We start from the raw sequence: 13,658 nt of genomic DNA, 5'->3' as shown, positions 1-13,658 counted from the left end.
ATGCTTGTTGGGTGGTAGTGGTGCTTTTCTCTGTGTGTGTTCCGGGGGGAGTGGGGTTGGCGGGGGTGTAGAGAGGTGGTGGTTGAAATCTGCATTTTAGTGCACAGAATATGTGGAGACATGCTAAAGGAATACCGTAACTCCCTTTCTTTTCTTCCGCTGCTATAGAGTTTTGGGGACAGGTTTTTAAAATTTGGGTATTATTATTTATAAAAATATTTCTGTACTACTAATTTGTTTGGTTTTTTTTTAAACCCAGAACTGTTTGCAACAATTGTTCATAAAAAACAATGCGATTTAAAAATATATATTAAAAAGTTAAAATCTGAAATCAGGTAACTATTGTGGAACAACATCTTCTTAACAGCCTGCATAAGCCAGGTGTTTAAAAGTTGAAACAGAAGGCATCTCTATGGGCAGAGTATTCTACAATACTGGGCCAATGACACTAAAGGCTCAGTTCCTTCTTGTCAAATGAGACTCACCAACTCTGGAAAGGACCAACAATATTCCTGCAGGGGTGTGACACTTTAAACAGACTAGTCTACATTAATCTCAGGGTCATGGGTTCAAGGGCAAAAGATTGGGCAAAAGATTCCTGTATTGCAAGGGGTTGGACTCATGTTTCCTTCCAACTCTGCAACTCTATGATTCTATGAAAAGCATCAGAATAGTGAATGATTTGCATTCTAGCTGAGGACTGGGTAGGTTCCATGACACACACACACCCTCAACAAGAACATCATTCTGTGCAACACTAAAGTAAATGCATGGGAATTCATTCTTTTTGTTGGAGAAAAAGAGTGGGCGTGCCTTCTGTGCAGTCTGTTGAACCATGAAGATTTGTTCTGGTTCAACATGGTCATGTAACAGGGCTTATGAAACAGGGCTATATACAGCTCTCTGGTAGGGCTCTTAACAGTGGCCTGCAACAGTTTCCCCTAGTTGATGAGTATCGTATGCTAGGTTGTATATAAAGGGATGATGCTTAGGGGACAGAATGCAACACAGCCATCACTGTGGCATCAGTTTTCAAGGGAGGTGGAAAGCAAGGCAAGGATTACATTGTAGCTCAGAGGTGGGGGACTTTGGGCCCAAATGCAGCCCTCTGTGCCTCTTTGTCTGGTCACTGAACTCTCCCCAGGTGACAGCCCTCACTAAACCCTATTTTGCACCCTCCTTGAATGTTTTTGCCCAGCTGGATGGTGTCCTTGAACTCTGATTATGACCTTTGCTTACCTGGATGGAAAGGAGAGTGTGAATGTGTGTAAAAAGTTGCCTTTTGTATGTAGGCAACATTTCTATTTGTTGCTCCTCCCACATTTGCCTCTGGAATGTGGCCCTCAGACTGAAAATGCTTCCTCACCCTTGCTGTAGATGGAAGGCTAAAATGCACCATAACTACCAGCCATTCTGTGCATGAGAGCAGAAGACTTGCCAAAGTTTAGGCTAGCAGCAGTTTTGTGCTTGGCTTCAGGTCCAGTGAATCTGTGACCTGGAAAGATCCAGCAGGATGCTCCAGCTTCCTTTGGTACTGACCTGATGGGAATGTGGAGAGGCTAAAACCCACCAGAAGTTGCTTTCAGTTAAAACAAGCTCTCAGGACCGTGAACACTGGGCTGCATCTGCTTCCTCCAAATCTCTTGTGTCTATGCAAAAATGTGTTGGAAAATCAGCAGCTGCTTTTTTTTAAATCTTTTTGCAGTGAAAGCTATTGCTCAATGTGAAATTTCAGATCATTTCCAAAAAGTATGCCTCTGATTTCTTCTTGACATTGACATTTTGTAATCTGGGACATTCTCTGCAAGATGCTTCTATTCAACTGCTCTAAAACAAACATTTGCAGAAGAATTTAAGAATCGGGAGGCTGCTGGATCAGGCCAAAGGCTCATCTAGTCCTGTTTTCACAGTGGCCCAATGGATGCTGATGGGAAGCCAACAAGCAGGACCTGAATAAAATTCCCACTTGCATTCCCACTAGTGATACCCAGCATTTGGTGTTCAGAGACAATAGCTTACAATCATTGAAGAGCTTACAATCTTTACTAAATATAAGGGGACAGGTCTCTAAGATCTGACACAGGAAAAAGATCTAAGGAAGGGGAGGCAGCAACAGGCAATGAAAGAACCTGAGCTATTTCAATCGCCTTTGTTTTGGCTTATTAGTTACAGAATGGCAAGGGGGGGGGGTCAGGAGTGGTGCCAAAACTATTATGGAAAAGGTGCTCAGTAATCCCGTTTACCACACAAATGGCCACAGAGTACTAAAAGTAAAAAGGGGGATGTGGTTCAACCTGAGTGGCACTTTTGTATGAAAAAGCCACTTCACTGCTTGGGTGCCCTAGACCACATCTATGCCTTACACTTAAAGGAGTATTATGCCATTTTAAACTGTCATGGCTTCCCCCAAAGCATCCCAGGTACTGTAGTCTGTTAAGAGCCTTATTCCCCACACAGAACTACAATTCCCAGGGTTCCTTGGGAAGAGGAACTGATTGTTGTTCTAATGTAGTTCTGTGAGGGAATAGAGGTCTGCTAACAACTCTCGATACCCTCAACAAACTACAGTTCTCAGGCTTATTTGTGCAGGAGCAATGTTGTTTAAATGTATGGTGTGTAGGCAGCCTGAGGAAATAGATTGATTCATGTGCTTACTGTCCAAACCAATAACATCTGGAGGGCACCAGGTCTCCCCCCACGCCTCATTTACAGGAAGACACACAGGTAGAGTTAAATTCTGGAGCTTGGTTTCCAAGAAGAGAATTATTCTACCATCTGCCAGACAGATGCTGCTGATGTCCTTTTGTTCGAAAAGTGAGAGAGGAAGACAGCAACATTTCAGTTTTCCAGCTGGAAGGCAGAACTCCCTTGATGAGGTCTGATGCTGCATTGCAGAATAACCAATGATTAAATAAGGGATTCCCTGCCAAGGCTCATGGTTGTAATTTGCTAATGATTTGGCACTGGTGCTTTAAAGCTACAAGAAACCCATCGGTTTAAAAGGCCATTTGCTTCCATGTGGAGATGGAAATGCAGGTTTCAAGCAGCAAATTGCTCCTTAGCCTGAGTTCATACCCTCCAACATTTCTCCAATGAAAACAGGGACATCCTATTCTACATCAGGAAACTTCTCCTGCATTGGATCTCACCACACACATAGACGTCATATGCACATCTACATTGATGACTTTGAGCCAATGGCAACCTCTCTGCCAAACCTGGCTCACAGGATTGTTGTAAAGAAAATATGTGTAAGGGAAGGCATTGTGTACAACACATTCAACAGCTAAAGGGAATGAAATAAAATTTCACCTGTAAGCTGTTTTGAGTGAGGGGAAAAAGTAGGAAATGATGATGATGATGATGATGATGATGATGATGGAAACCGTGAGAATGATCAGGAACATACCAGAGAGTAAATCCTATTGAATGCAGTGGGACTTACTTCTGAGTACAGTAGAAATGTTTCAGATTGCAGTGTAAGGCCGTCCAGCCTTTGCCCTGTTACCTGGGAGTAAGCTCCATCAAATATAGTGGGACTTACTTCTGAGCAGACTGTGTAAGGTTCCATTTTCAATAAAGGAATAAACACTCCATGCATTTCCCTAGAAATAACTGGCTGCTGAAGCATTGCAATGAAATATTTTGAAGTGGATTGGTGACCTTTCCCTTCAAAATTATAGGAAGGGTTTTGTATGCCAGCTTCACCATTTCCTTTCAGTACAAACAGGACTTTTGCACTTACACATACACCACTTTTAATTGTTCTCCGAGATGTGGATGGGAGGAAAAAGGAAAAGTGGGACATTCCGGGATCAAATCAGAAACCGGGATGGCTTCTGTAATTCTGGGACTGCCCCTGGAAAATCAGGACACTTGGTATGTGAGTTTTGCTTTTTAAAATTGCTCACTCATGCCTTGCCACTTAGCTTTCAGGCCAAGTGCACATCAACTTCTGCAACCTCACCTTCTCAACTGTGGGTGGGGAAAATCTCTAAGTCAGAGCCCAGAGTGTCTCAGTTTCTCACAAGACTGATGCAAATCATTTCTCTCTTTCAAATGACTTTCATTACAAATATTTTCTCGGTGAAACTTGGCACACCATGATTCAGGCTCAAGTGTATTTTCTGTCCTTTTTGTATAATAGAACATGTGATTTGTCCTATATCAGGGTAAGATTTGCTAGTGGTACATTTTGAAGCACAGGTGCTCATCATGAAAGCTGCCCGTAGCTGCACCTGCAATGAGAGCGTGGTTGTGCTCCTGGCCAGCTTGCAGGCTTCCCATTAGGGCATCGAGTTATCAACTGTAAGAACATGATGCCAGATTAGATGGGCCTTTGATCTGATCCAGCCAGCTCTTTTCATGTTCTTAGCCATGAAAACAAACATGCAGGCCTATGTGTTGTTTCTAATTATGCAGGCAGCTATGTTGATTCATTACGATACACACACACACACACACACACACACACACACACACACACACCACCCTATGCATCACTACTTGGGAGTAAGTGCCATTGAACTCAGAGGTGCTCAATTCTGACTGCACGGGTTCAACTTAATAGAGCTTTAGCCAAAGATACTCATCCAGCAGAAATGCAGCCTTTAGCTTTCAATCAGAAATGTGAACCATCTTTCAAAGAACTATAGCCATTTAAACAACTTTCTTGAGGTAGGAGCTGCACCAGAGAAAAGTATCTGCTCTCTCTGTGTTATTCTGTCAGAAACAAACAGGGAAGGCTCATTATATCACCTCATTCACTTGCCAGAACAAGGATAGTCCGTCAAATGCCCTGGTATTCCGGCAGATGACATCTTCATTATTGCTTTGAAAAAAGCCCCAGAGCTCTCCTGTGTGCCCTGCCCACCAGTCCCTGAGCTTTTGAGCCAACCCTTGGAATTGCCACCTTGACAGGTTTGACCTGCATGATCAGCAGGCAATGATTTTGATTTCTGTGCCATAAAAACCTGCATCTCCTCATCTCTCCATATGAAACCTCTGTCCCCACCCCGCCCCCAGTTGGCCAATGGACACAGAGATCAATGACAGCTAACATGAATGCAGATTCGGCAATTTGGGAAGGGGGGGGGCGATAGGCAAGATGCACTTAGTGGGTCCCCATTAAAACAAGGGCCCATCTAGTCCAGACTCCTGTTCTCACTGTGGCCAACCATATGCCTCAATGGGAAGCCTGCAAGCAGAAACAGAAGGCAAAAGCACCCTCCCCATTGCAATTATCAGCGACTGGCACTCAGGGGCACTAATGCAGAGGCAGAACACAGCCATCGTGAAAAGTAGCCAGGGTTAGAAGGATCTGTCAAATTTGGTTTTCTTGGTTTCTCATTTTTCCAATCTTAAGCTCAGTTTGCCACATTTTGCAGTGGTTTTTTTTTTTAAATTCTCTTGAAAATCCACCAGCATTTTAGTGCTAATTTCTTCTGATAATCACTTTTTATATACAGTTTTGACTAATGTGCACATTTTCTCATATCTTCATTTTAATGCACACTTTCCTCTAACATATCCAGTGCTATTTTTCTAGAAAAAGAGGTGTGGAACTCAGCATGAACACCTCTCTTGTTGTCTTATAATGGCATTGGCACCCACCTGAATGGTGCCGGAATTGAGTTCTGGCAAGTTCCACATGCAAAAAGCCCCAAATATATCCTATATACTTTTAAATGTGTTGTGGGTGGGAGGGTCATTGTTTTGTTCTTCTTGTTATGTAGTTTGTGCTTTTATCTTGTATTTTTATACTGTGGACTGCCCCGAGATATTTAATAAATAAATAAAGTAAAATAATATATGCATTTTTGTAAACATTGTTTGGTTAGTTGGAGAACTGCATTGCTCTTTCTGTTGCTAATCAGTTTGCTGAACTGCTTCATTTTTTTGTTATGTTTTAATGCATTGCATTTTTTTTAAAAAAAGGATTCTGAACTACTTTGCAAATTACCTGCTGGTGTGAAACCCTGGTAAATCTACCAGTCTTTTAATTTTTGTACAAAAACATAATCTTCATCATTATCTACTACTACCACCTCCCACTGCAGGAACTTTTATGACCAGCAATGCTGCCTTTACAGGTGGTTAAAAGCAATTGCTAAGTCACATGATTAGAAGGAAGCAGCTGTGCGTTTCCAGCTGAGGAAGTCTAATATAGGCCTTTGTGAATAACCTTGTAGCTTGGCGTGGGTGTCACTGATCAAGCAACATGGGATTTTCTATTGCTTATTGCACCATATTATTAATAGTGATTCTCTTGGGGCTGGCCCTTCTGTAATCCAGAAGGTACCATCCTTCTCACACAAATGGGGGAAGTCCCAGAATGTACAGGAGAATTTTATTTTTATTTTTTAAAATAGTCTTACGGGGACCATCAAAGGACTGTGGAAATCTAGAGGGTATGGGATGCTGACAGATGGGAGGCTGGAACAACATGCTCCTGCAAAAAATGACAACAAAAAACAACAACAACAAACAACAACAACAAACAAACAAACAAACCCAAAGGGGAATGGAATGGAATATCCCGAAGAATGAGTCTAACACACCAAGAGCAGGAACACTTCATGCTGCCAAATTTAGTTGCAGCCAGTTCCACTACTGTTTATACAAAGTATTGTGATTGTGGTGAATGCAGTAAAGCCTATGTGCTGAACTGCCAGAGATGGAAGGAGTATGTGTGAAGGAAACTTAAGAAGAGGACAGAGGTTGTGGAGAACTGAGGGAAGGAAGGAATGAGGAATCTGCATTAACATAGGGAGTTGCCTTAGACTGCGGGTCTATCTAGCTCAGTATTATCTAGATTGACTGGCAGCAGCTCTCTGGAGTTTCAGAAAAGGGTCTCCCAGCCCTACCTGGAGTTGCCAGGGATTCAGCCTAGGATCTTCTATATGCAAAGCAGATGCTCTACCATGGAGCTACCAGCCCTTTCCTGATTTCAGTGACCCAGAAACAGCCTTTTAGTTGATACTCTGGGAAGCTGCTTTATACCAAGTCAGCTTATGTCCAGGATTGACTCTAATGACCAGCAGTGACCCTCCAGGCTCTCAGGCCAGAGGGGTGTTTATCAGTCCTGCTAAGATCCTGTCAACTGGAGATGCCTAGGACTGAACCTATGACTTTCTGACTGTGAAGCCTGTGCTCTGGCCTCTTTTCAACTCAGCCCTGTTTCCCCCCCAATGCTGCTTCTCAGACTTCACACTGGATATCACCAGAGCCAAATGCACTTGCCAATTAAAGCCGAAAAAAGAGCACCTGATGTGTTGCTTGTATTTACTTCCACATCTTTGTCTTTATACAGAGAAAAGGAGAGAAAGTGATTGGCCACTCTCATTGCAAGGAGCTCAACTGAAGAAATCTGCAGGAAAGAATATGCCGAAAGGGCTTAGCTTCTAGATAAAAAAGCAGTAGGTGACGTAGGTTAATTTCTGCATTGCGTTGCATGGTGTCCTCACTAGTGTTGAGGAAATAGCAGTTCTAGAACTTATGATAGATGAGTGAGGTTGATGAATGATGAGTGAGTAATGTTCAGATATGTGTTAATCAATCAATCAATCAATCAATCAATCAATCAATCATTTATTGTGTTTGACTAAAAGCCATCACACATTAAATTACAGATCCAGCAAGTCAATTAAAACTTGTTAAAAGAAATCCAGAGATATACTGTATTTTTCCGTGTATAAGACTAGGTTTCCCCCCCTAAAAAATAATGTCAAAAATTAGGGGGTGTCTTATACACGGGGCCATCTCCCCCCATTTTCTTACACCTGAGTCCCCCAAAATAGGGGGCGTCTTATACATGGGAGTATCTTATAGACGGAAAAACACAGTATATCAATTTACAATAAGTCAAATTAATGACTCACCTGCACAGTCTACAGCATTATCTTTTATACAGCTAACACGAATACTTTTAGCAGCTTTAGCAAATAGGGTTGTTTTGTATGTGACAAGTGGATCACAGCCAGATAATAGCCAGCATATTTTCACTTCAGGGTTCTGTCCCTGTAGGGGAGCCAGCATCTGTTCCAAAAATCTCTTTCTGGGGTTTGGATAGAGCTGACAATGGAGTATATAAAGGGGAGATTTTCTACCTCACCTACTCCACAAATACAAAGCCTTAAATGCCTTAGAAAATTTCTGTATTTTCCATCTAAGACTGATGTTGGCATTGTTTGAAAATGGAGAGCTGTAAATGCAGTTCTCAGGGAGGCAAAGGTAAGTGACTGCAAGCTCTGGTGTGGTTAAAGGTAAAGGGACCCCTGACCATTAGGTCCAGTCATGACCGACACTGGGGTTGCGGCGCTCATCTCGCTTTATTGGCCGAGGGAGCCGGCTTACAGCTTCCGGGTCATGTGGCCAGCATGACTAAGCTGCTTCTGGTGAAACCAGAGCAGCGCACAGAAACGCCGTTTACCTTCCCACCGGAGCAGTACCTATTTATCTACTTGCACTTTGACGTGCTTCCGAACTCCTAGGTTGGCAGGAGCAGGGACTGAGCAACGGGAGCTCACCCTGTCGTGAGGATGCGGTTAGATTTCAGCAAATTGTACCAATGGGAGAATTTTGAGAGAGGGGTTAAAGATAAAACTTGCTCATTATCCTGTTTATAAATCCAATCCCTGAGGAATCTTTTAACTCTAGAGAATACAAAAATATCTGTTGTCATTTTTTTCTGAACCTAGCAGGTCTTGAAGTATCATGGCCCAACCACCCTTCTTCCATTGTTCCTCCAGGCAGAGTCTAGGCAAGAGATCCTCTAGCATATCCAGGACCCTTTTATAGTAGGAAAAAGCAGCCATCTCCACCATGGCTTTCACAGACACCATGCCTGTTTCTGTCCTAAGGAAGACAGCTGGGATACCCGGAGGTACTGCCAGCAGATATCTTAGGAACTTATTCTGGCACACTTCCAGGTCTTTCAGGCTATTATGATTCATCCCCCAAATCTCAATACCATACTGCATTTGAGCTACTGCTTTCCCAACATAAACTTTTAGGGCTGGGATGACCAGCCTGCCACCTTTAGAATAGAAAAACTTCAGTATAGCATAGGCTTAGGTGTTACCTTCCAAACATTTGCTATTGACATTAATGGGTGGTGGTTAATTACCTTCATTTTTGCACTGATAGCCTGTGCATCGCCAAATAGTGGGAGGGTGAGTGACAAAAATATAACCATTAAAATAAGTCCTCCTCCTCCTCCACCACCACCACCACCAAGTATTGGAATAGCAAAACAATTCATTTTTTGTCAAGCACATTGCTTGACAGCAACCTAGGAAGTTCAGGGAATGTCTTGCTATGGGGAAAAACCACAAAGTTTTATGGGTCCTTAAAGACTTAATACTGGGTCGACCCTCTCATGAAGGAGAGTGAGACAATTGCCTCAGGTGGCAGATACTGGCAGGGGGAGGAAGCATAAGAACATAAGACGAGCCCTGCTGGATCAAGCTAGTGGCCTATCTAGTCCATCCTGCCCCTCTCACAGAAGCCCATACAAAGGACCTGAGTGCAATAGCACTCTCCTTTCTTTCTTTCTTTCTTTCTTTCTTTCTTTCTTTCTTTCTTTCTTTCTTTCTTTCTTTGGTTGCCAGTGGCTGTTATTCAGAAACATACTACTTCCAGCAGTGGAGGAAGAGCCTAGCCATCAGGGTTAGTATCTACTGACATCCTGGTCCCCCATAAATGCATCTAATCCTCTTTTAAAGTCATCCAAGGAAGTGTCCATCACTGCCCTTTGTGGGAGCAAATTCCATAAGAGTCTCAGCTGTTGCTCCTGAGCCCCTGGCCTTTTCTCTCTGCTGGACATCAAAGGTGTTCATGTGACACCCAGCCTGTCTTGCATTCCCCAAACTTGCCTACTGCCTCAGGGGCAGTAGAGAGTATTATGCTTTTGCCATTGTTGGAGTATAATTCAACTGCCAGGACATAGTTTCTGGATATGGAATGGGGAGGCACCATTATGTCATTTGCTTCAGGCAGCAAAATGTCTTGGGTTGGCTCTGTTTGGACAATACTAAGCCATGCAGTATTCCATTGCAGGAAGAGGGCCTTTCCTGTTCACAATGCTAAATGCATCTTGTACACAGACAGCATGTAGTAACTTATGCTAATTAGTAGTGAGTCCCATTTCTTCCCCTCTTCTCCCTCATCATACTCTAGAAAGGGGAAATTGGAAGCACCCACTTCCTGGTTTAAACTAGCCATGGTGTGTGGCTACATATGAGCTGGAAACTGTGGTCTGATTAAGCTATGATTCATTGACACAAGCCAGGATCAGAAAGCATGATTCGATTTTATCTGTTTCAATAAACCATAGTTTAAAACTCAGGTCAAGGGCTACAAAAGTGCCCCTCCAGGCCTCTTTACCTCACCCCCAGGACTCTCCCCAGCTGCAACCCTCATCTTCCCTGCTTTTCCTCATGCTTGAGGGTTTTGCCTGACTGGAGTAAGTCTTTCATCTGTCATAATGATCTACGTTTGCCTGGATGGAGAACAGAGAAGGATGGTCGAGTGTGAAGACACTAGCCCACTGTACAAAGGTTAACTTCATATTCATTGCTCTGCTCAATTTAGTCTCTGCCACGCCTCCCCGCATATATGGAATGTTGCTCAGAAGGCATTGTAGTCCTCAGGCTGAAAAAGTCTCTCTACCCTCAGTTTAAATTAACTGTAGCTTGACCTGATCATACCCAAGTTATGTGCAATCACCACTTGACATAACGGGGGGCTGTGTGATTTGAGACCACCTCGCCTAGTTGTAGAACTTAAGATCTTTTTTAATAAAAAAAAAATTGTGTTTCTGATACAATTCCATATCAAAGAAATGAATGAAAATAATGCAAAGGACACACACAGAAAACAACAACACAATTTTAGGATATCAAAAAATAAACAGATCCGCTGTGGTTAAATGCATCTTGTACACAGAGAGCATTATACAATTCATGCGCAGCTGCACACTCAATTTTGGTTCTTAACCCTTTCTGCATGAGGTATTGTTCAAAGGAAACTTTGAAACTCAGAGACAAATGAACAGGAAACAGTTCTTTTTGCTCTGAGTCCTCTGTTGTGTGCTAAAATTGTACTATGTTCCATTCTGGGCTTTAAACATTTGGCATCAAGAGCTTGCATGTCTGCCATGCTGCCTGGTTTATGCACTAAGTGAGGCATGAAACCCCAGTGGCCTGAAGACCTTGCTGCTCTTTCTGCCTGTAGCTTCAAGCTATTTTGGTAAACTTGGTAATCATCTTACCTAAGATGATTGTTATTCACCTGCTAACCTGAATGGCACAATGCAATTTCATCCATCTCTTGTCCTCTATGTGCACCTGTCGCTGCAGCTGCCTCCTCCATGCCTGGCTGCCCCCTTTGCTGCTGCCTCCTCTTCTGCCTGTCCTCTGTGACCACTGCCTCCTCCCTGCCCAGGCACCTCTTTGGTGGCCAGCCAGAGAGGTGGCTGCACATAATTATTCACATAAACTGTTGAATAATGGATATTGACAGGAGCCAGTTTTTATAATAGCAAAGGTAGAAATCATAGGGCCACAATCATGGCCTGTGTTAAGGGTGAGTTTGGTGAATCTGGCCTTATAGTGAGAAATTTGGGAAGGTTGGGTTAGGTTTTGTAGCTTGCAGTTAGAAAACCATTCACTGTATTGATTTGAAACTTGGCAGTGTAGGAGAGGAAGGTTTGAGAACTTCCTCCATGGAATAATTTCGAGATAATTGTGAGGCAGGTTGAGCTGGACTCAATCAATATGAGAAACCTGTAACCCTTCAGGTGTTGTGGGTTTACAATTCCCATAATCCCTGGCCATTGGCCATGCTGGTTGGAGCTGCTGGGTGGTGGATCCCAACAACTTCTGGACTATATGATTTATCAGTTTCATTCCACTACCTGCTAGATTCATCTTCCTGTTCCTGAACTTTAGCTTCCCCCCATGTATGGTATTAGGCTGACTTGCAAGCAAATTTCCATTCTTTGGACAGCAACCAATTTAATGCAGCCAGCTCCCTAATGAGAGTTTGATCTTCAGGGTGGGTCTTATGATAGTTCCCATCATAATAACTCAAAGAGACATTTCAGTCTCAAAAGATATTATTAATAGTGGGTATTTCCAATGGTGAAACCAGGTGATTGGGGTTGGTGGGTGGTGGCGGTTTCTAAACATGAGTCATTTGATGATTGTTTATAAAGTGAAAACATGAAGTTGAAAGCTCCAGACCTGGTGGCCACTTCCCAAATCCCATCCTCATCTAATAAGAGACACCTAAAAAAGCATCAAAAATTAAAAGTGGTGGGATGTTCTCTGTACACTTTTCAGCGAAAGGGGAAGTGTGCAGGAGAGAAAGTTTCGGATAGCTTGCTCCAAGTGGTCACCCCACCTTACCTCCTAGACTTGACATGGAGCAAAGAGCTTGGGGTCAATGGGACAGTGTGTGTTGAGGGACGACACTTAGTCCACCTCCATGTTGCAGCCCCTGGAGTTAATACATGGAGGGGTCATGTGGAAACCCAATACCTCCTCCTATGGCTTCTGGCAGGTGCCATCTGCTGTCTGGACCATGTGTTAGAAACCAAATCATTGCAACACCAATACTGTGGTTCCTGTGGTTAGGAGGGTGGTCAGAACCCAGTGCAGGTGCCATGGGAGGAAAAACCCGAGTTAGAGAACTCAAAGTTCTAATGGAGAAACCAACCACCCCAACATACGGCACAGATGCACCAGCAGAAGGGAACTCTTGAGCAAGCATGCCAGGTGTTTGACACCATGGGCTTCCTTTGACTGGAGGGCACCCCGCTTACAAAAACTGGGCCTGAAGGATGCTTGCAATGGTCTCTCCATTCTTTATATAGGCCGTTCCAACAAATCTAATTATTTAATCGCCACTTCCACATTTTCACTGGTTGGTGGTATCAACACCTTCGACACTTCCCTAGATATGTTTCAACCACACATAAGCCGTCCACCTTTCCCCTTTTTGGGCAGATGGACTAGTGTTTAAAAACAACTTATTTCTCTCTCCCCCCACCCTTGTAACTATCATTCTCTCCCCCCCACTTTCCATTTGGGGTGTGTTTTGTACTGAAATAACTAGGAACAGGGAAAGGGGTTAAATTTCATTTAAAAGATTTTGAAAAAAGCCCAAGTGGAAACTGAGAGCTCAGTTGGCACAGTATTTATATAGCTGGCAGTTGCTTGGGTAGAAGGGGAGCACAGCTGGATCAGAGCAAAGGCCCAGCTAGTCCAGCATCCTGTTTCTGACTGGGACCAACCACCTGAAGCTTCCAGAAAGTGTGCGAGGAGGGCACGATGTCAATAGCCAGCTGCTGCTGTTCCCTCCTCAGAACTGCAGTCTAGATCAGGCTCCCCCCAACATGGTACCCTCCAGATGTTCCTGGGACTCCAGCTCCCATCCGTCCCAGAAAGCATGACCAGCCCCCTCAAATATTTTATTGGGCAGGGGTCGAAGGGACCACGCCCTCTCAGAGCTGGCTCCTATGATTCTCCACAACATATTATTGTGAACAGGACTTTCAACTCTGACAAATATGAAAGATCAGAAAAGAGAAAGGCTTCTTTGTGTTGATGAGAAGAGTATGTTTGTCTCAAATTAGACATAATATGAAATAGATT

This window comes from Podarcis liolepis, assembly GCF_965112155.1.
Source record: "Podarcis liolepis genome assembly, chromosome: 7".
In the NCBI taxonomy this organism is placed as follows: domain Eukaryota; kingdom Metazoa; phylum Chordata; class Lepidosauria; order Squamata; family Lacertidae; genus Podarcis; species Podarcis liolepis.
This window is presented reverse-complemented; position numbering follows the sequence as displayed.